The sequence below is a fragment of the Notechis scutatus genome, chromosome 6 (genome assembly GCF_049901735.1).
Source record: "Notechis scutatus isolate UNSWTSFEM ecotype Mainland chromosome 6, rNotScu1.2, whole genome shotgun sequence".
Taxonomy (NCBI): Eukaryota; Metazoa; Chordata; class Lepidosauria; order Squamata; family Elapidae; genus Notechis; species Notechis scutatus.
The window spans coordinates 53,267,965-53,291,279 of NC_142014.1; the positions used below are offsets into that span (position 1 = coordinate 53,267,965).

At 38.3% G+C, this 23,315-nt stretch overlaps 1 protein-coding gene and 1 pseudogene across 2 annotated transcripts in view; both read left to right on the top strand.

Moving 5' to 3' along the window:
* KCNJ4 (potassium inwardly rectifying channel subfamily J member 4) overlaps positions 1 to 23,315 on the top strand; it is a 46,367-nt gene that overhangs the window by 12,417 nt on the left and 10,635 nt on the right. The gene's annotated exons all lie outside the window — the stretch shown is intronic.
* LOC113430362 (endosome-associated-trafficking regulator 1 pseudogene) lies at positions 16,586 to 17,722 on the top strand (annotated as a pseudogene).

A 23,315-nucleotide genomic window follows, 5' to 3' on the forward strand; every position in this document is an offset into this window, starting at 1 on the left:
CCACCCCAACAACAAATCATGTCCTTCTAATGTCAACAATCTAGTATTTCTTAGTGTTATCCATTCCTTAACCTACATCAGATTTGTAGTTTGATAGTATAACTCCCAATTAGGCAAACCAAATCCTCCTCTAATTCTAGCATCTTGCAAAAGTTTTAACTTTATTCTTGCTTTCTTACCTTGCCATATATATTTCAACACAATTTTATTTAGATCTTCAAAGTAATCTTTTCCACGCCTAATTGGAATTGTTTGAAACAAATATAAAATTCTGGGTAATATATTCATCTTGATTGTTGAAATTCTCCCTATTAGTGACAGTTGTAAATTTTCCCATTTCGCCAGATCTAGCTTAAACAAATCTAGATCTGTTTAAGTTTGATATAATTATTCTCTTTTAATGTACTACATCTTGCTGTCAAATATATCCCCAAGTACTTGATCTTATTCGTGACCTGAATTTTCAATAGGTCTGCCAGTTCTTCCTTTTGTCTTAATAGCATATTCTTTGTCAAGATCTTTGTCTTATCTTTATTTATTTTCAAACCAGCCACCTTTCCATATGTCTCTATCTTTTCTATCAATTTTGATGCTGTTTCTAAAGGGTCTTCTAAGATGAAAACCAGATCATCTACAAATGCTTGCAGCTTAAATTCTTCCCTTTTGATTTTCATTCCTTTTATATTCTTTTCATCTCTAATATTTCTGTTTAGCACTTCCAAAGTTAACACAAACAACAAAGGTGATAGTGGGCACCCTTGTCTTGTTCCTTTTCTTATATTGATAGAGTGTCAGTTCTCCCTCTATCATTACCTTTGCTGTTTGCTTATAGTATATAGCTTCTATTGCTTGAATAAATTTTCTAGCAAAACCCATCTGTTCCAACAGTAATAATATGAATCGCCAATTCACGTTATCAAATGCCTTCTGTGCATCTAGAAATATCAGAGCCATTTGTTTTTCAGGATGTGCCTCGTAGTATTCCAAGGTGTCCAAGATTACTCTCATATTGTCTTTAATTTGTCTCTTTGGCAGAAATCCATTTTGTTCAGGATGGATAAAATTATTTAAATATTTTTTAAGTCTTTCTGCCAATATTGAGGCAAAAATTTTATAATCTGCATTTAGTTGAGAAATGGGTCTATAGTTTTTAATTTGTAATGGGTCGGCCTCCTCTTTTGGAATAAGTGTAATATAGGCTTCTGACCATGATTTAGGTATCTTCTTCTTTAACATAACTTCATTCATAACTTCTAGCAATGGAAGATTCAATGATTCTTGTAATGTTTTATAAAATTCTGCCGGAAGTCCATCTGGGCCTGGTGCCTGTCCATTATTTTGCTTCTTGAGTGCTTCAGTTAACTCCATCATCGTTATATTGCTTTCTAACATTGTTTCAGTCTCTTTAGGTATCTGAGGTAAATTAGCATTCTGTAAGTACTGTTTAACTCTTTCCTCATCAATATTCTCTTGCATATATAATTTCCCATAGAAGTCTCGAATGATTTCCTTCTTCTCTTTACTACCATAGCAAACTTGGCCTTGGTCATCTATTAATTGCAATATTTTCCTTGATTCTTTCTCCTTTCTCAATTTGTATGCTAACCATCTACCTGGTTTGTTTGCGTCTTCAAAGTAGTTCTGTTTAGCACCTCTAATTTTCTGTGCTAATTCTTCTTTTTGTATTTGACCCATTTTATGTTTAATTATATCCATTTTTAGCTTGATGTCCTTTTTCTGTGGCATTTTCTGTAGCTCTTTTTCAAGTCTTTTATGCTCATCCTCTAAGGCCTTAGAGGCTAGTCTTTTCATAGTATTCCTTTTCCTTGTATAGTCTATTATTAAGCCTCTAACATATGCCTTCATTGTATCCCATACATTCTGAATTGATGTATCTTCTTTTTTGTTTTCTCTAAAGAAAAAAGCCAATTCTTTCTCCATCCACTGTGTGAAGTCTTTTTCCTTTAAAATAGTATTATTTAACGTCCATCTAGATCAGTGATGGCTAACCTTTTCAGCTTGGTGTGTCAAAAATCGGGAAAAGGTGTAGCCTTCCTCGGGTCGTGTGTCACTTCAAGAAATATCAATAATTTGGTTTATGACGGACTGGGCTGGGGTGATTACACAGGGCTGTGAAACTCGTCTCCCTGGTCTTAGGGCTGCAGGTGCAGGATGTGGGGATCGGAAGGCCACCTTACAGGGCTGTGAACCTCATGGATCTCCTTTCCTCCTGTAGCGTTCCTGAGGTAATGAAACTGACAAACCTCAGTTTATGGCGGTTAAAACTGGTTCTCTGCTGCAAAGATCTTGCGGCAGCGGTGACACCACGCCTCCACGCAACAAGCAGGGAGCAGGGATTGGAGCAGAGCACAGGCAGCCTCTAAATGTGCAGGTTTTCCCCACACCAACAGGCGTGTCAGTCAAAGCGCCTCAGCATGTCACAAGTGACACACGTGTCATAGGTTAGCCATCACTGATCTAGATCTTCTTTTTTGTCCTTTCCATTTAATTGTCATTGGATTGTGATCTGCCAGGTACTTGTTTCAATATTTATTTCTTGAATATTAGTTATTAATTCTGTTGATATCCATATCATATCTATTCTGGACCATGATAAGTGTCTATTTGAATAGGTGTATTGTTTAGTTTTAGCATTTCTTTCTCTCCATGTATCTTTTAAGTTTATTTCATCTACCATTTTAAAAAAAGATTTAGGGAGAGTCTTTCTGTTTTGCTTTATTGTTTTCTGTGCTGTGTAGTCCAGTTTATTGTCTACAATTCCATTAAAATCTCCCTTCATAACTATATTAGCATAATCCAGTTCAATTATTTTCATATGTAATTTTTTGTAGAATTCTTCTTGTTTGTCATTTGGAGCATAGACTGCAATCAGGAGTGTTTTCGTATTATTGTCCATTATTTCCACCATTAGTATTCTTCCATCATCATCGGTATAAATAAATTTTGCTGGGGTGGTCTCTTTAATATATAAAACCACTCCTCTTTTCTTACATTGTGTCAAAGAAGTAAATATTTTCCCTAATTTTGGCTGTATCAACAATTGTTCATATTGTTTTTTAATATGTACTTCTTGTAGACAAATTATATCAAATTTTAATTTCTCTAATCTATGAAAGGTTTTCCTTCTTTTAACGGCTGAGTTAAGTCCATTTATATTAATTGTAATCAATTTTTTCTCTTCCATGGTTATATTTTGTAGTTAAGTTTAGCAGCTCTCATAGATCTTAGTTCATGTTGTTCTTTGGCTTCCACCTTTCCACCTACTGCACCTTCTTCTTTTTCAGTCGCCATTTGGGAGTCCTCTTGGAATTCAATTAGTGAGATCTCTTTTTCTGCCTCTTCCTCTTTCCCTCCAAAAAATTCTGTATAAAATAATTCCGCTTTCTCAATTGAATCAATTCTATGTCTCTGTTCTTGCCATGTGAACATTAAACCTTCTGGAATCAGCCATCTATAATTCACCTCTTTTTTAAGTAGCATTTTAGTCAGGAATCGGTATTCTCTTCTCATCTCTCTCACTCTTCTGGGTATTTGTTTCAAGACCACAATCTCCTTGTCTTTATATTTCAATGTTTTCTCTTTTGCCACTTGCAATATTTGCGTTTTAATGGCTTTCTTTGTAAATCTAATGTGAACTTCTCTTGGTAAGCTATTTCTCATCGCATATCTTGTGAAAACTCGATAAACCTCATCTATTCCATCCATCATCTTCTCTTGAGTTATTTCCAAGGCTTCAGCCAGTATTTCTATCATTATCTCAGCTAAGTTTTGTCCTTTTTCTTCCTCTACGTTTTGGAATCTAAGATAGAATTCTGATCTATCCATCTCCCATCTCAACATACCACTTTTATCTTGTTCAACCACCGTTAATCTATTATCAATATCTCCAATCTTCTTGTCTCTTTGTTTATCTTCTTCTTCAATTTTTTGGAATCTCTCATCATACTTCAACATCATTTGTTGGATGTTCTCCACTTTTTCATCAGTTTTCCCTGTTCTTTGTTCAATGTTCTCTGTTCTTTGTTCAATGTTCTCTGTTCTTTGTTCAATGTTCTCTATTCTCTTTTCAATATTCTCTGATCTTGCTTGAATATTTTGAATTCCTTGCATAATCATCTGCAGAGTCACTTTTTCTTGTTCTTTTTCTTGCTTTAACATAGTCTGTATTGAACGTTGTCCTCCAGATGGTGGAGAGGAAGAAGTAGAAGTTGAAGAACCAGGAGCTGTAAATTTCCTACTCATTTTAAGCAATTCAAAATCTTCAGGTTCTTCTAAACCTTAATCCAATTGTGAAGTAACCAATTATAGTTCAAAATAAAAATAGTAGAAAAAAGACGCCAAATAATAATGATAAAGAAAAAAGAAAAAAAAGGGAGGACAAAATGTCTTCAGGTTCTTGTATACCTTAATCCAATCAATAGTTAGATGAAGAAAAAGGCTTGAGAAAAGAAAAGAAAAAAGAAAAAAAAAGGAAAAGGAAAAATTCTTCAGGTTCTTCAACACCTTAATCCAATTGAAAGGTCTCAAATAGAAAAGAGTGCATAAGAATAAACCAGAAAGGTAGATGAAAAAACAAAAATACCAGGAAAGGGGAAAAAAAGGCTATAAAGGCTTTCCCTTTAAAATAAAAAGCAAACGTAGAGATTGGACTTCCAAAGAAAAAAAGAAAAACAAAGACAAGCTCCAACAAAGCCAAAAACCCAAATAGTTATTACAAGAAAAAAAAAGATAAAATAAAATACAATAAAGCTGGTGAGGAGGGATAGCACAACTTAGAAAAAGTAAAAAGAGCACACTGCACTTTGTTTAATTATCCAAGGCTCTTATTATAGCTCTCTTCTCCAAAAACTTATCACCTTTTTTCCCCCTAGGTTTCAACACCAGACTCCAGCTGTTGATAGAAACCCAGAAGAGCACCTGCAATAATACTCTCCCATGCTCTTCCCTCTATCTTATCAAATAGCAATGTCCTTGAAAAAGAGTCTCAGTTCTTTCTTTCTCAGCTTTGTCTGGTCACAGGGAAATAGAATATTTTCAAGCCTCTAGTTGGCAGTGTTACAAAGTTTGTTTGCTCTCACTTTCCCCCTCCTTTTCCAAGCAAGATATAATAAAAATTAATAATAATTAAAAAAAGATATTTTTTTAAAAAAGAAATAACTAAAGGGTGTGGTAATATAACCTATTGATCATTTTATCATTTTCTGTAAGGCCTTTGTATAACTAGCAGTAAGTCTAGGAAGATGTGGGCATTCTTGGTGGGGGTAGGAGTATCTTTGCTCAGAGTGCCTCATTCTGTTTTGATTCTGCCAGTTTAGAAGGAATAGGAAAATGGGTGAAAGTTCAAGGTACAAGATACACAGTTGTGCTTTCTCATGGGACTTTCCAAACTTTCCCATGAGACTTTCCGTGGCTGTATGATCTCACCCTAGCAAGGTAACATCTGGGACTTTCCAAGATTGTGTGTTCTCATGCTGGTGAAGTAATCTCCTGTTGAGGTCATTGTTTTCTGAATATGCATACTGTATATTTTGCTTGTGTGTTTTCTCAATAAATACTGCTACCTGAGTTCTCTCAGAGTTGGCATTTTTTCTCAGAGACAGTTCCCTGTGTCTCATTTCAATGTCAAACCACCATAAAGGGAGCCTCTAGCCTAAAATATTACAAAATCAAAAAGGAGAAAAAAAATAGATGTAAATGAAAAAAACAGTCCAGTTTCAAAATACAAGATCATGTACAGAAAATCCAGCAATGAGAAAAAAAACACATTACTTTGACATTCCTGTTTAAAATCACCGCTTAATCACTTCTGTCAAAACTTTTACAGATTCTTTCTTTTCCTTAGGGTGTCCTTTCAGATCTTAGAATAAAAAAAAAGTTCTCACCAAACCGGCACACTCTCTCTTTCTGTTCTTTTCCATTTCGGAGCTGTCCCAACTTCAGCAGCTTTAATGGCTGCCTCTTTGTTGCTGGCAAGAAGAGCTTCTCCTGGATCTACCAGGGACTTTGCAGTATCCCTGGGATTAACAGGATGCACTCTTCACTTTCACCGTCTCTTCGGGATAGTTTAGATCCGATAGGACCGTCCAGGAGCAAAGATATTGGCAGCGATCTCAGACCTCCAAGATCGCATGCCGTATCGCCGCAACGCCAGCTCCGCCCTCTAAAGTAATATATTTTTGATGGGAAGGGTTGGGCTTAAAAATAGGTTTTTACTTTAGAGCAAGCCAGGGAAAAACCATGATCTAAATTTCTAGTAAGAAGGGATTCCAAAAATCTACTTCCACCTCTGATAAAACTTGCTCTTAATTGATTCTAAAGGAGTCTCCCTTTGGATTAGAACCACCAAGAAACCACAGAGGATGATCAAAGATAGCCATTCCACCAGATATGCCGGCTCCAGGCCATAAGAGTTGTATGTATCAACAGGCATTTTGAAGTTTATAGATAGGGAAACCTGTATGAACTCAGGCCATTATAATTGATTTAATATACCATGTTTTTATAGCGTGGATTAGTGAGATGTTCAAGAAAGCAAAGTGGTAATTTCTAGTAAAATCCATTTGTAGTTAAAATGTTCCATTGCTTACCATTGTTTTTGATTTAGGGTGATGGTGGAACACCATGCTGACACGAATACTGTTTAATTACACACACATGCCCACACATACACAGAGTTGCATAATATTTAACAAAACTGGGATTAACGAAGTAATATTTTTCCAATTACAGTGCCATCTCCTATAGCCCTTTGGGTAGTTTTTGGAAGCACAATTGGCCAATGGGAAGAAGGTGCAATGGGAAGAAAGTGCTGAGCCTTGGTCCTAACTCAATGGCAAAAAGATACAAGCGATGAGAATTTCACAAGATGAGAGCATGAGGCTACTTCAGCTATGAGTACAGCCATAACTCAAGATCATTAAATCCAGGGTAAATCACAATCACAGCTGTGCCTATTTGCCTCTCCCTTCTTTATTTCATTAAGCTTTCCTTGTTTGTGAGGAGGGAGGTGACTGGTTTTATAGCCAGTGTTCAGCTGTGCTATGTCAACCCTGAAGTGAACATCGTTGAAACCATCTTGAACTTGGAGGCTTCAGGGTTGCCACACAACAGAGAGAGGGGGGGAAATAGTTAGATGGGGTTTTGTAGCCAAAACAATAAAACTTTCCTGTGGGAACCAAGGACATTCTCAAAGGTGGCTGGCTAGAGGAGGAGCCCAGTAACCAAGCAACCGGCCAGCATCAGGATTGTACAACATGACCAGTGACTTTTAGAGTCGGCTTTCACCAGTCGTGCCTATACGATGTATCCAATAAAACTGTTCTTTGAGGAATTTGACTGCCTTGGAGTTCTACTTTGTATGGGTGCATTACTTGGAACCCTGGCATGCTATCCTCAAATTGGTCAGGTGTGGGACCCCCACTCTTCTTTCATCGGTCCCTCATCCCATTCCACTCCAAGCTGACAAAATTCCTTAACAAAATTCCATCCCTTCGGTAGAAAGAAAACAAAAGCTTGTCAGCAGTCTACTTTACTACCTTTCTTCATAATCAATCTAGGTTTTTCCTGTGAACCGAATGCAGGCTGTTTTAAACCTAGGCAGGTGGTGGATTGAAAGGCTAGGTGACTATCATGCCTGAAGGGTGAAAATAAAAAATTCCAGGAACTAAGGAGGGGGAAAAAAAGAGTTGAGTTTGCAATGCTCTCCCCCATGCAAGGCAAAGAACAAACATCTTTTTATGTTCACTGCTACAAGCATAGCAGAAATAGTATCAAGAAGAAGTGGTAAAATAGTTTTTAGGAATTAGGAAAATATTCCAAAATAAATTATCCCGGAAAAGTCTATATAGTTGCTAAAAGTTGACACCAGCTTTATGGCACATTGATTGATCTGCTGGGTGGAGGAAAGGGCAATGTCATTTCTACTAATGGGACATATTTCCACCCTACATGAAAATTGGGAAAGATTAGAAGTAGTGAGTGTTCTGCCCTTTTGCTTCTTTACCTCCACTCTATTTTGGCTTACTCTGGCTGTCACTGACATCTTTATTTCTGCAGTTGAAACAGAAAAAATATGTCAGGTCTGCAAGCTTTGAATAGATTCTCAACATGGGGGAGGTATGAGGTGACAACTCATAATTTTAAGTAAGGATAGCCAAAAACTGAGAATTAGGAAATTTAAAATCTAATACAGTTGAACCCTGAATCTAATACAGGGTGAGGAAACAGACAATTAGCTTTATAATACAAATTCCATTCTCTTGTAGATTGGGTGTTTGCAGCCTCCCACCCCCAGCACCTTGAATTCATGCTACTGAAACTGGCAACAAAAAAACCTCATTTCATATGATTTAAAAAAAACACCAAATGGCTACAGAAGAGTTCAAACAGCCTTTTCATCTACAATCACAAGAGGATTTCTAATCCTTCATTTGTCAATAAATACTGTTGTATAAAGTGCTTCTACTTAAAGCTCATATATACAATTGCTTTGTTGGATTAAAGAAATTAAAGAGTCTAGGTAATATTGGTTTCCTTTTGTAACTTTCCTGTTTCTGCCCCACGTTTTCCAACTTTAAGTTTTCAGGGGAGGAGGGGGAACCAACCATGTCAATCAATCAATCAGAATAAAGATGGAAGGGACTTAGAGGTAATAGATAATAGATCATCAGAGTTGGAAGGGACCTTGTAGGTCATTTAGTCCAACTCCCCCGCCTAAGCGGGAGACCCTACACCATTTCTGACACATGGCTGTCCAATCTCTTCTTGAAAGTCTCAAGTGATGGCGCTCCCACAACTTCCGAGGGCAAGCTGTTCCATTGGTTGATTGTTCTCACTGTCAGAAAGTTTCTCCTTATTTCCAGGTTGAATCTCTCCTTGTTCAGTTTCCATCCATTATTCCTTGTCTGGCCTACAGGCATTTTCATAAATAGCTTGACCCCTTCCTGTCTGTGGCAGCCCCTCAAATATTGGAAGACTGCTGTCATATCTCCACTGGTCCTTCTCTTCACTAGATTAGCCAAGCCCAGTTCCTGTAACTATTCTTTGTATGCTTTAGTCTCCAGTCCCCTAATCATCCTGGTTGCTCTTCTCTGTACTTTTTCTAGAGTCTCAACATCTTTTTTATAATGTGGTGAACAAAACTGGATGCAGTACTCTAGGTGTGGTCTTACTAAGGCTTTATAGAGTGGTATTAGTACCTCCCTTGATCTTGATTGCATTCCTTTGTTAATACAATTTAGGATTGCATTAGCTTTTTTGGCTGCTGCTGCACACTGCTGGCTCATATTTAGCTGGTTGTCCAAGACTCCAAGATCCTTCTCACAGTTACTGCTATTGAGCCTGGTTTCATCTTGTCTATATGTGTCCTTTTGGTTTTTCTTGCCTAAGTGTAGGACTTTACTTTGCTCTACATTGAATTTTACTTTATTAGATATGGCCCAGTGTTCTAGTCTGTCAAGATCCATCTGGATCTTGAGCCTATCTTCTTGGGTGTTAGCTATTCCTGCCAGCTTAGTATCATCTGTAAATCTGGTAAGTTCCCTCATCTAAGTCCCTCATCTAAGTCATTAATGAAGATATTGAAGAGTACTGGGCCTAAGATGGAACCTTGTGGCACCCCACTGCTTACTTCCCTCCATGTAGACTTGGACCCATTAAGGACTATTCGTTGAGTACGGTTTGTCAGCCAGTTGTGAGTCCATCTAGTGGCGGTGCTATCTATTCCACTTTTTTCTAGCTTACTAAGAAGTAGGTTGTGGTCTACTTTGTCAAATGCCTTGCTGAAATCTAAATATAATTATGTCCACAGTATTTTGCTGGTCTGCTAATTTAGTCACTATGTTGAAGAATGAAATAAGATTGGTTTGGCATGATCTGTTTTTAAAAAACCTGTGCTGACTGCTAGTTATTACTTTACTCGTTTCTAGATGTTGGCAGATCTGTAGGTCTTCTACTCCAACTCCCTGCTCAATCAGGAGACCCTATACCGTTTCAGACAAGTGACTGTTCAGTCTGTTGTTAAAAACCTCCAGTGATGAAGCACTCACAACTTCTGAAGGCCAGCTGTTCCACTGGTTAATTGTCCTCACTGTTTGGTAGTTTCTCCTTAGTTCCAGGTTGCTTCTCTCCTTGATTAGTTTCCATCCAGTGTTTCTTGTCCTGCCTACAGGTGCTTTGGTAAAAAAAGTTGATCCCTTCCTCTTTGTGGCAACTCTCAAATATTGGAATACCGCTGTCATGTCATCCCTAGTGCTTCTTTTCTCTAGGCTAGCCAAACCCAAATCCTGCAACCATTCTTCACATCTTCTTTACACTTTTTCTAAAGTCTCAGCATCTTTTTTGGAATGTGATGACCAAAACTGGATACAGTATTCCAGGTATGGCCTTACTAAGTGTTACTAATACTTATAAGTGTTACTAATACTTCACATAATTTTGATTCTATGCCTTTGTTTATAGAACCAAGGATTGTATTAGTGGTTTTGGCTGCTGCCGCACACGGCTGGCTCATATTTAAGTGAAGGTCCACTAGGACTCCAAGGTCCCTTTCACAGTTATTGTTTTTGAGCCAGGTTTTGCCTAATCTTTCATTTTTCCTGCCTAAATTTTCCTGCCTTGCTTTTCTCTACATTAAATTTCAAGTTGTTGGAGAAGGTCCGTTGTTCAAGTCTGTCAAGATCTTTTTGGATCCTGAGCTTGTCTTCTGGGGTGTTGGCTATTCCTACCAGCTTAATATCACCTGCAGATTTGCTGAGTTCCATCATCTAAGTCATTTATGAAGATATTGAAGACAGAACCCTGTGGCACCCCACTGCTTATTTCTCTCCATGTAGATGTACAACCATTAAGGATTACTTATTGAGTATGGTTTGTCAGCCAGTTACTAATCCATCTGGTGGTGATGCTATCCTACATTTTTCTAGCATACCAAGAAGTAGGTTGTGGTCTACTTTGTTGAATGCCTTGCTGAAGTCTAGGTATACTATGTCCACAGCATTTCACTGGTCTACTACAGAAATTTAGTCACTTTGTCAAAGAATGAAATAAGATAGGTTTGGCATTATCTCTTTTTAACAAAGCCGTGTTGGCTTTTAGTTATAACTTTATTTGTTTCTAGATGTTCGCAGATCTATTTTTTGATTATCTTTTACAGTATCTTCCCAGGTATTGATGTTAGGCTGATTGGTCTGTAGTTTCCTGGGTCTGTTCCCCCCGCCTTTTTTTTTTAAATGGGAACCACATCAGCTCCTTTCCAATCCTTAGGTAATTTCCTGATGTTCTAGGATTTTTGAAAGATATGATTTAATGGTTCTGAGATAATATCTGCCAGCTCCTTCAGAACTCTGGGATGTAAATCATCATGTCCCGGTGATTTATAGTCATCAAGATCAGATAAGTGTTCTTTAATTATTTTCTTGATTATTTTAATTTTTATTTCTAGTCTGTCTTTAACAGTTAGGTTTTTGGTAGGTTGGGCTATTTTGGTTTTTTTTGCATGAAGACTGATGCAAAAAATGAGTTAAGCAGCTCTGCTTTCTCTCTACTATCTGTTACTTCCTTGCCATCTTCTCTCTTAAGTGGACCTACTGTTTCCTTGCCTTTTTTCTTGTTATTTATATGTTGAAAGAAATGTTTCTTTATTATTTTTTATTTTTGTTGCAAATCTTTGTTCACTGTGAGCCTTAGCTTTCTTGACTTCATCTTTGCAGATTTGGACTATATGCTGGTATTCTTTCTTAGTAATGTGTCCCTCTTTCCATTTTTTGTACTTGTCCTTTTTGTTTTTCAATTTATCAGAGAGATCTTTGTGCAACAATGCTGGTTTCTTCTTGGATTTCTTGTTCTTCTTTTTCAGTGGTATTGTACTCTACTGGGCTTCTATGGTCATATTTTTCAGAGTTTCCTATGCTATTTCCATCTTATGGAAGAAAATATGCAATAGTTATCAAATAGCTTTGGATTGTTACTGTGAAAAGTTCTCTTGCTTGAAAGACCCCAAATCACCAAGTACCTTTCATTTTCAAAAGCAGCTTTGCAGCACATCAGTTATGGCCAAGCTTTTTGATGTGCTGCATAAACAGGCAGTGCAAATATTGGGAAGACCTGTGCAGTCAAACAACAGTGATTTCACATAAACAATACTTTGTGTGAAATGCCTCTTGAGAAGTGGGAGTGTTACGCTGGCAGAGAGAGTCATGTGAGGTGGCAAAATGATTGCTCCAATTTGCTGTCTTGCAAAATCAAATTGTAGCAGATTGTTCTGTTTTACTCCTGCATGAGTGCTGAAAAAACAAGGATACATTGCAAACATCATATTGTAATACATGAGTAAAAATGAAATGTTAAACAAATGAATTAAATATACAACCCTCAAGACTAGCTGTGTCACCCTACATAATGGTAGGCCTGATCTACAGAAGTACATGAGTACAGCTATGTAGAGATCTGAATTTGAAGAGGAAAATATCAAGGACAGGGGTCCCCAAACTTGGCAACTTTAAGACTTGTGGACTTCAACTCCCAGAATTCCTCAGCGAGCAGCTGGCTGAGGAATTCTGAGAGTTGAAGTCCACAAGTTTTAAAGTTGCTAAGTTTGGAGACCTCTGATCTAGAGCACTCATGTAGCATCTGTTGGTAACATCCTGAAGAAGTAGTGCCTGTTCTTGGGCTCCTAAAGCAACTGTTGTGCAATTCCAAGGATATATCCATTTGGTTTATAGAGATATTTTCAAATGCTACATGTGGGCACAGTTGTATTATTTCTACTTCTAAATCTGGGTTTCTGCACATAATAAGTAGAGAGTGACCTGGGTTTTACTTCTCACTACTACAGTCTAACTCTCCTTTGTTGACACAGTACATCAAGCCATAAATCATACAGTGCAGTAAGTGAAAGGAAAGAAAACGTGTTTTGAATGAGATGAGTGTTCAAGGGCTGTGCATTTGACAGTGGTTTTGCATATCATCCTAAGTCACAGTCTGTTTTAACCATGGCTTAACAAGACATTATGGCATGGTTCACATACGAGGCTGGGTCTTGTATCTTTTGCTAAGCCAAAAGCAAAAGAGCCATATAGAGTAGCATAACACCTCTACATCTATAAGTGGGAATACCAGATGAACTTTATCAACTCATCCCAGTAAATGATTACACTGCAAATTTCCATAATTAGAACAGTCCGATTAAAAAACTTAATCAGTGATTCTAGCTAAAATGAAGGTCTTTCTATGCCCTCTCATGTGTTCTACGTTTGATTGACTCAAAAAGACAGACTGTAGATGATTATCTGAAGATTCTGATGGAGATTTCACTTTTCATCTTATGCTTTCTGTCCTCTTAGCTGCTTCCCCAGAAACAGTGGTATAGCTTCTGCAGCCACAAAATTTGCAGGCTGTGATGTTCAGGGAAGAGGTTAGAAGCCTCTCTTATTTCTCCAAGTTGCCACCCAGGATACACCCAGGATGTTGCTTGAGATATAAGTCCATAGCCTGATTTTCTGTTCTGCTGTTCTGATTTTCTGTTGCAACTGGGGGAGGCTGTGTCTTTGTGAACTTTACCTTTGCCACATGTCAATTGTGTCATCGAGTAGGCCTTGGTGAGCCTCTTTAGCTTGTCTGACTTTTCTTCCTCCTTCCCTTTACCATGTGGGCTGATCGTGGCTCAAACTTTTAATTCAGATGGTAATTGAAATAATAATACGGGCAGAACCCTTCTGTCTCTGAAACTGCAGCTGGCTTTATGGAGCTATGAATAGCTCTGAGTCACGCTCTGAAGATGGTTCTGCTTCCAATCGTTTGTTTTGTTTTGGGGGTGGGCTTTTTTTGGTACTTTTCTAATGACTATTAACGAAAAGAAAGGGGGGAAATCATACCCTCTTCTTTCCTCAATGTATCCAATTAGAGATGTGTTAATAAAATTGCTATTTAAGCATAATGGCATGAGATAACCTAAAGAGATCAGTCTATTGATAACGACTGTAAGGACAGATGGAGACTGTTGGCCTAGATTTGGTATATTTATAATTATTTTTTAAAACACACATTTGGTTACATTCCCCTCTATGTACCTTTTATATGCTACTTGGCTGAACAAACCAAGACCCTGGTTTACCAAATGCTTGGCATTTTTTGATAGATTTATTTATTTGTATCTTGCCATCTTCCCAAACCGTTGAAACAGCAATAGCAATAGCAATAGCATTTAGACTTCTATTCACAGTTCTTTACAGCTTCACAGTGCTTTACAGCTAAGTGGTTTGCAGAGTCAGCATATTGTCTCCAAAAATCTGGGTACTTATTTTACTGACCTTGGAAGGATGGAAGGCTGTGTAACCTTGAGCTGCTGAGAATCGAACTGCCAAACTGCTGGCAGTTGGCTGTCAGCAGAATTAGCCTGCAATACTGTATTCTAACTACTGCACCACCATGGTTGATTTTCCCCAGTTTGTCAGGGAAGCTGGGACTGTAACACCTGGAATTCTTAGCTAACATAAGAATTCTGGGAGACGTAATCCAAACAACAGCTCAAGGCTACCATGTTGGGCAAGATGGAGATCTGTTCAGTGGTACTGTGTTCATAGACTAACAGACTGGGAAACTGTTATTTATACTATAGTAATAACACTGGGCAAACATTGGGATTGAAATTTCTGTGAAAACTGCTTAAAAACTACACCCTACCAAATGTAGAATTCACAGATATGCCTCTTCATTGCTTCCCCCCCACACTATATTATTATTGTATTAATAAAAGTTGATTTAATTACTGTATCTAATTACTGTTCTACCAACCTGCCTCAACCAGTTCTATTATATAAACTCTAAAGAATTCTTAGAGATTTTACTACTCTAGATCTTAATTCTATCCCATTGTTTGAATGCCAGCACCCACTAACATTCAAATGAGCCACGGTAATAGTTAAGGCACTGGACTAGAAATTGGAAGATTATGAGTTTTAATCTTCTCATCAGCATGAAAATCAGCTTTGGGAAAAATGTCTATGGAGATTCTCAATCGTTCAGATTATGGGTTTCCAAAAGGTGCTTTGCCTTTTCTTGTTTTTTTTTCCAGAACTGAAGAAGTTATTGGATAAGAAGTGAAATGTTTTCAAGGGGAAAACCAAGAAAATCCAGTTGCCTTTTGGAAAAGCACATTTGGGAGAGTTATCCCCACTCTGACTCATTATTCTGAGGAAAATAGAAAATGGTGGTATAATGTACACTGCCTAGTGTTCATTATATTTTATTTTACAATTATTTTACAATTTAGATCAAATTAATAAAAAAAACAGAAGCATCATTTTAATGGCATGTGTTTGGTTACTGTATTTTCACTCTAAAAAGGATGAGATTTAATTATCAGAGTCTGGAGAAGGAATGCAACTTAGTGTGGAATAACAACATGAGCTGGAAAGAAAAAAACAAAACAAAGGCACTATTACAGAAAAGCAAGGGAATAGAGAATACCATGTAAAAACTGTTTCTAGTCAGACAGATTTAACCTAAGCCTCTTCTAGATCAAAAGTAAACTCTTTCAAAGCAGCATCTAAGTTTAACTTCAGTCTGCAGTTCAGTGGTGGGATTCAAAAAATTTTACTACCAGGTCTGTGGGCGGTGCCTGGTGGACGTGGCAGGGGAAGGATAGTGTAAAATCTCCAGTCAGAGATGGTATTTTCCGGTTCTTCGGACTACTCAAAATTTCTGCTACCGGTTCTCCAGAACTGGTCAGAATCTGCTGAATACCACCTCTGCTGCAGTTGTATCAGCCAAAATCAATATTTGAATATATATGCCAAATACTGTATGTTCCTTCTTCCTTTGGACTTACTTCCAAATAAACTTAAAAATGATTCTCTCTCTTGGGAATCCTCAAAAATGTGGGATGGTTGGAATCTAGAGATCTCTATTAAATTGGTATTCTCAGCTGAACATTTCCAAGGATAGGGGTAAAGAGGAAATGACCCACAGCAGTTCAACTCACATAAAAGTGGTTTCAAAGGGGGAGAGAGAGAGAGAGGGAGGGAGGGAGGGAGGGAGGGGAGAGAGAGAGAGAGAGAGAGAGAGAGAGCGCAGTTTCTGAAACCTGTATTAAATCAGGTTTCACCTACCTGTCAGTATCAGATATTCTAAATAGGCCAGTATTCTAGGTTATTAGTTCTTGAGATAGGGAAGGGATGGTAATTTATTCAAGGTTAAAAGAATTGAGGATATGATCATATTACAAGTGGTCTCAGCACTCCACTTCAGAATTTCAGCTAGCAGAAAAATGTTGTGAGAGCTATTCTAATTATACATTTCTCTCCAGCCTGTGAAGTCACAAAATGAAGCACTGACAGTTGATGACATCATAGATCATGGTAACTTCTGCTTCCTCCACTGTTAAAGAGACACATACCTACAAGGATTAAATTCAGATGCTTCAATAGGCCCTTAAATAGTAGTGAAGCCAACACCACTGGCTCTACATTCGACAGGGCTGGTTTAACCAGTGGAGAAGAACTGGGAGCTATCTTGGGGCTATCTTGGGAAGAATGCAAATGTTCTAGATGTCAGTTGTCTGTCCAAAATGCCACGGCCACCTCTTGCTGGCTGCTCACATACCCGAGCCCTAAAAGATGATGAAGAGGAAATCCAGCCCTGTTATCACCATCATGTTCCAACTACTCCAGGAGACCATGTCAAGAATCATAGCAGCTCTGGAGACAATCAGATGAAAAATTCAAATGACCCACCTGCATCTTCCTTAAAAGGGTTGGTAAAAAACAAAACCCGTGGTACATCAAGACAACATGAAGGAAAAAACAGAAATAATAAGAAGAAAGTGTCCAGGCAGAACCTTGTCCTTGAAGAAGTGTCTCTGTCTCCAGAATCATTAGGCTTGAGTTTGGAGTTTCAGGAGCCACTATACAAAGAGGCAACAGTTTCTACCCATTTATCAGATGATGATGATGATTGGAGAGAAAAATTCCCACCCTCTTCCTATGATAAAACACATTTATCCAGGATCTGTAATGTTACCCAGTGTGATCCTTTTGATTACAATTCAGCAATTCTTTCAGGAATGGAATCTTTCTCTTCATGGCCATTCAATGATAATGACCCATGCATTGGGTGCCCTTCGCATGCCAAAGTCACAGAAAGCTATACTTCCCACGAAGAACCTATTGAAGAAGTGGATTTTGTGTCCTCACAGTTGAGTTATCAAGAACTTAAAGAGGAAAACTCCATGCTGAGGAGAAAGATCAAAAGAATACAGAACTTCTCTGAAAGTCAGACCCAGATGGTACGAAACCTTGAGAGGACGCTGCAAGCCACTATGAATAAGGAGGAGAAAGAAGCTCAAGATTTGGAAGCACTGATGCAGCAGGCAGAGCAGAATCTTCAGTGTATGACCCAAAGAGCTCTGAAGGCAGAAAGCAATATTGAGAAGATGAAACAAGAAATGGCCTTCCTTCAGGCCGAGTTGACCTGCTACAAAGTAGAGAATGAAAGCCTGCGATCAGGCCAATCTACTAATATGGGGGCAGTGAAACAGCATGTGGACATCGCTTTGCAAAATCTTCTTAGAGTCACCAACCATGCTCATGCTACAATTCATCAGTTGGTCTTTGGTGCAGAAACACTGGCACTTGTTGCTGACCTGCTTAAATCTGTGGGTAGAATGTCAGAAGTTGAAAAGGAAGAAGAGACCAGACTAACTTAGGGGGACTCTCTTGCCTATGAGTGTAATGCTCCTGTAGTGCTCTTGGGGCTTAAACCTTTTGCTCTCGTAATGTATGGCTTCAAATAAGTAACCTTTCTCTTTTCCCCAGAAGTACTTTTATTACATAATGGAATATTAATTTCATACTTTAATGCCTTGGCTGCTCTTTCAAAGCTACATTGTACAAAATGTATAGATCCCAGGACTTCTTTCGGTTGAGTGTTCCAAACGGAGAGTTAGCATCAAAGTTAATGTGTTTTGAAAATATGTGGGTTTTTTTCTTTTCTTAACCGAATAGTTGCTGAAAGAAAAAGGGCTGAGACATCCAAATTGGCATTATGGTACTGGAGGGTGGGCTTTGTAGTCCTAGTCTTCAATCCTACTTTCCACTCCTACCTTCCATAGTTTATGTTTATAAAGAGCATAGTAAGAAATGGGAGGAAAGACATTTCTAATGAGAAAGAGCCTTCTTTTCAGGATATTGCACTAATATTAAAAAGCGTGGTTAGAATGCAGTATTGCATGCTAATTTTGCTGACTGTCAGCAGTTCGATTCTCATCGGCTCAAGGTTGATTCAGCCTTCCATCCTTCCGAGGTCGGTAAAATGAGGACCCAGATTGTGTGGGGCAATATGCTGACTCTGTAACTCTGTTAGAGGGCTATAAAGCCCCGTGAAGTGGTATATAAGTCTAAGTGCTATTGCTATTACAAATGCAGAATCTACACTGGAGTCCTTTTCCTTCTGGGCTTAACAACCCTAATTGTTTCCAGGAATTCCATTGCTAGGGGAAGTGGTCATTAGGCAAAATATACTGTAACTGCACTACTTAGTGACAGCAGTCCTGGTACTCCTTGTGGCAGTCACTAAGCCAGGACCTCATGCTTCTCCTGCTTCACATTTGCCTTCAACTTCCACCCATCTATTTCCCCCCACCCATCTCTGTCCCTTTGGCTGCCCTGCACTCCACCACCCATTGCCCTGCACTCTGCCATTCTTGATGCCCCCACCACCCTGCACGTCCCTGCCCCTACTGCCCCCAGCTGTCCTTTGCTGTCTTCTTCCAGCTGCTGCTGCTGCTGCTGAGATATGCTCAGCTTAGCCCTTTGCAAGGCCTTGGGAAAGTTGTGTGAGGCCAGCAGCTTGCTCACAAAGGGCAAAGCCAAGTCTGCCTCATCAGCAGTAGGAGGAAAAAAAATGGCAAATGTCAACTTGGGGCAGAAGGATTGGTGGAGCAGTGGACTGTAGGACAGAATAGGGGGCAGCAGAGTGGAAGGCAGCAAAAAGAGGAAAGATGGAGGGGAGATAGTGGGAGGTGGGAATTGAAGTATATGCTGCAGTCGGAAATGTGGGCAGACTGTTAAGTGCCTGTATTTCGATCACATGACCAAGGGACTGCTGCAATGGCCATAACTTTGAGGGGCAGTCATGAATACCATTTGTTGGGTGCTGTTGTAATTTTGTATGATTGCTGAACAAAAGGTCATTGAGCAAGGACTACCTGTATTATGCAATGTACTCTGTATGTATGGTACGACATGTCATTATTTATTATTTCTTTCACAGTTTTTAAATACCATTCTAATTAGTATAGACTGGACAGGGTACAACCGAAATCTCTACTAATCCCCCATATAAAACAAAAACAATTGTGTCATTAAGTTATTCAATTACTTCTAACTCTTTGTAGGAGGAGAATCAGGCTAGTCTGACTTTCAAATTTTTCTGAGCTACCAGATTCCTGCTCCCCCCCCCCCCACCTGATCAATAATATTTTACTAGGAATTGTTTGGCAATAATTGCTTCTGTTAGGTCTTATAACAGAATTAACCAAAGGGAACATGTTTTTGTAACAGGACATGGTTGTGTTGCCTAAGATAGTACCTAGCCACATTGTCTTCTTTTTTCTAATCATTGGTTCTTCACCAGTGATTCCATTCTTCACATTATGTCCCTATTTAAGTTGTAGCTTCATTATTAAGGCTTCCAGTAAGCAGTCTTGTGTTATGCTTTTTAGAACTGAATGATTTGTTGTTCCTGCATCTAAGGCATCCTTAACAATTTCCAATATATAATCATGTGGTAAACACCAAATCCCAAAACGTAGTATTAGAACACGCCATACAAAGGAAATAGTGGCTTTAAGTAGCAGATGTGATACAAAGTTGTACATCATGTGACTTACCTTTGCTCCCTGAAGTGTAACATAGAATGATCCCATCACTAGTGGTGAAATGGCATCAGTTGCCAAGGAGCAGAGGTACTACTATATTCTTCACAAGCAACAAAACTTCTTGAGACAACTTACATAGCATTATAACTGCTAGAGAAGGGAAAGTTCACATGTCTCAATTATGTTAATAAAGGGACCACCTATCACAGCCCTTAAGTATTGAGCTGGAAGTGACAACCATGCAGGTTATTTTCAGGCTTTTATGAATTACTGTTTTCCAGTGTGTGGAAAAAAATTGTATATTGGGGTATAAGCAATGTTGAAGAAATAATTTGGAAAAGCACTCTGGGTTATACAAGTAACTAGATGTTCTACCATGGTATAAAAAAGTCACCTTAGCATAGATTGGCTAACAATGTAAATGTGCCTCGTCAGATTCTTTCTTCTACTTTGTCTCCATATGACATTGCCTTCCACACTTCAATGAGTCAAAGTTAAGTTGTCCTTAAATAGAATTGTCAAATTCCAGTGTTGCTGTAGCATTTTTCTGCTTAAGCTGGTGGCAATTAACACAGTTTCAGTGTAGATAAAATCTGATGTCCATCTATAGACTAGTCACCTGTGGGGTCAGGGTTGGCAACCCATGCTTATTGCCCATTTTGGCAATTGAACTTCCTCTTCTCAGTTCTGTGTGGAATGGGACGACTTGCCACAGGCAACTCGCTGCGGCCAACTCACCACAGTCAACTCGTTGCAGGACAACTTGTTGCAGGACAATTTAACAATTCTATTTAATTATTTAAAATAAATAAAAAATATTTTAATTTTTTGCCATTCACATTTCATTCTCTCCCTCCTTCTGCATCCTTCAATTATTCTTTTCCATTATTTGATATTAGTGTAATTCTTGTCCTGCAGTGAGTTGTCCTGTGGCGAATTGGCTGTGGCGAGTTGGATATGGTAAGTTAGCCCTGACAAGTCGACCATGGTGAATTGTCATAGACCCATCCTGCGCTCTTTTCCAGCTCCCTGGTGAAAAGTCTGGGACACAATTGTGAATTTACTTTATTGGGCAGCCCCAAAATTTTTGTTTTGAGAATACTAAACCATACTCAAAGTAAGCCCCTCCGAGGAGCTCTGGGGTCTGGTGGAAGATAGATGCAAACAATATGGTGCCGCTTTTGTTCAAAGGAATCTGATTTGAGCCATATGGGAGGTTCTAAAGGTGACTATGATACATAAATGACCGTTGTGTATCTCTTCCCAGCCTTTTTATAATGAGTTTTTGATTTTAAATGCCTGCATGACAATGGAATAATCTTTCATTTAACATTTTTCCTGTGTAGCCTATCTTTTAAAATTATTTTGGTTGTTTTAGTTCTCCAGTGTTTTGTCTCACTTTGTAATCTATCCATAGAACTCCATTGCTTGGGTGGATTAAAAAACATAAACTTCTATTAAATGGACCTTTTGAAAATAGACTTTTAACAAGAACAACTGAATTTGCATTCACTCTTTATCCCCAAAAGGATGCACAGGTTCATTGTTTCTAATGACATAATTTATGTTTTTACATCATTTATGTCAATGTACATCATGATCTAAGAACATCAATTATTTCATTATGTAAATGGTGCAATTATATAAATGTGGATTCAATGGACATTATGGGTTTAACAGAATTCCCCTCCCCCCAAAAAAGTTTTATTAAATCTTTTGTCTTGATGTAATGTTCAATCCGACTCATTATAAGTAAAGCATGAAAATTAGGCCATAATGCCTCATTCAGTTAATCATAGTTATAAAATCCTGGCATTGTGGCATCTTAGAATGTTGCATTGTTGTTGTTGTTGTGTCTTCCTTTATCTAGACTGGGATGAAATATAGTTCCAATGGGAATGTCAGGTCAGGAAAAGCTAATCAAATCCTAGTTGCCTCTTGCCACTGTTAGTGCTTCTATTTCCAATGCAGAAATGTTCAAATGAAAATGTTACGTTACTGAATTGGACCTGATGTTTATAGCCATATTTCCAAAGCTTATTCTTACTTTAAACCTCATGGTGCTAAGGGTCCATCCTTTGGTATCAGAGCTTCTGATCAGCATGGTTGGCATGATATTGTTAACAGGATAACAGAGCTGGAAGGGACCTTGGAGGTCTTCTAAACCCACCCCCTTCTCAAGCAGGAAACCTTATACCCGTGATGGCAAACCTATGGCACACGTGCCACATGTGGCATGCAGAGCTATTTGTGCTGGCACACGAGCTGCAGGACAACTTATCTCACTGCACATGCAAGCACCTCACGGCTGATTTTCAGCTGGTTTGGAGTCTTTTTCGGCCTCCCAGAGGCTTGAAAAAAGCCTCTGCAGGCCAAATAGGCCCATTTCGTCACTTCCTGTAATACCGGAAGTGATGAAACGGACCTATTCAGCCTGCAGAGGCTTTTTTCAAGCCTCTGAGGCCAAAAAAGGCCTCAAACCAGCCAAAAATCAGCTGTGAGGCTCAGTGCAGGTAAGGGACGGATGGGGGAATGCGCACACATGCGCAGGGGGTGGGGTGTATGCGTTGCCTTCTGGGTGTTGGCATGTGAATGCATGTGCGCCAGCATGCACACAATTTTTGGCACAGGAGCCCAAAAAGGTTGGCCACCACTGCCCTATACCATTTCAGACAAATGATTGTCCAATCTGTTAAAAATATTTTTCAACTTGCTTTTAAATAAAAGTAAATAAAGATAATCCAATTTATCATGCTTTGATAGTTTCCAAACTTTTGGATTACACATTCACATTTTAACTTTCATTTTCCTCGACACCATATTAATATTATGAATATTAAATCAAAATGCTAACTATGCAACAAGTTATTTATGTCATCATTCCATCCCAAATGTTACACTTCTAAAACAAAGTTTGAAACCAAACTTTTAATATATCTCCTCTATGGTGACCTCTAAGCACACAGAATATTAACTGATATTAATTAATGTCTAAGATTATAGGATACCTATAAACATACAAAAATATTGTGTTAATTATATTTGGGATCACACAATACCAATTTAATCTGATTTAAAACTCTTGCCTTTTGATTTGTTAAAGCTATTTCAACTCATTGTCCCAAATTACTTGCAGGTTTCCCATAGTAATCAGGCATAGCAAATAATTGTACATTCAGGAACCTTCAAATTTTTATCTAGTAATCTTAATATTACAGAATTTGGGACACTGCTAAAGCATCGGTCTCAAATTTTAAAGCCAAAGGATATTTTAGTTGAATTAATTGCAATTTACCTGTTTTAAGTAACCCAGATTTTTTTTTCAAAGAGAAAAATATTTTAAAAGATTGGTTGATGTTGAATTGATCCAAACTAACACTGCCATTTTTGTCCAAGAACTCCAAAGGAAAGAGTTCCTAGA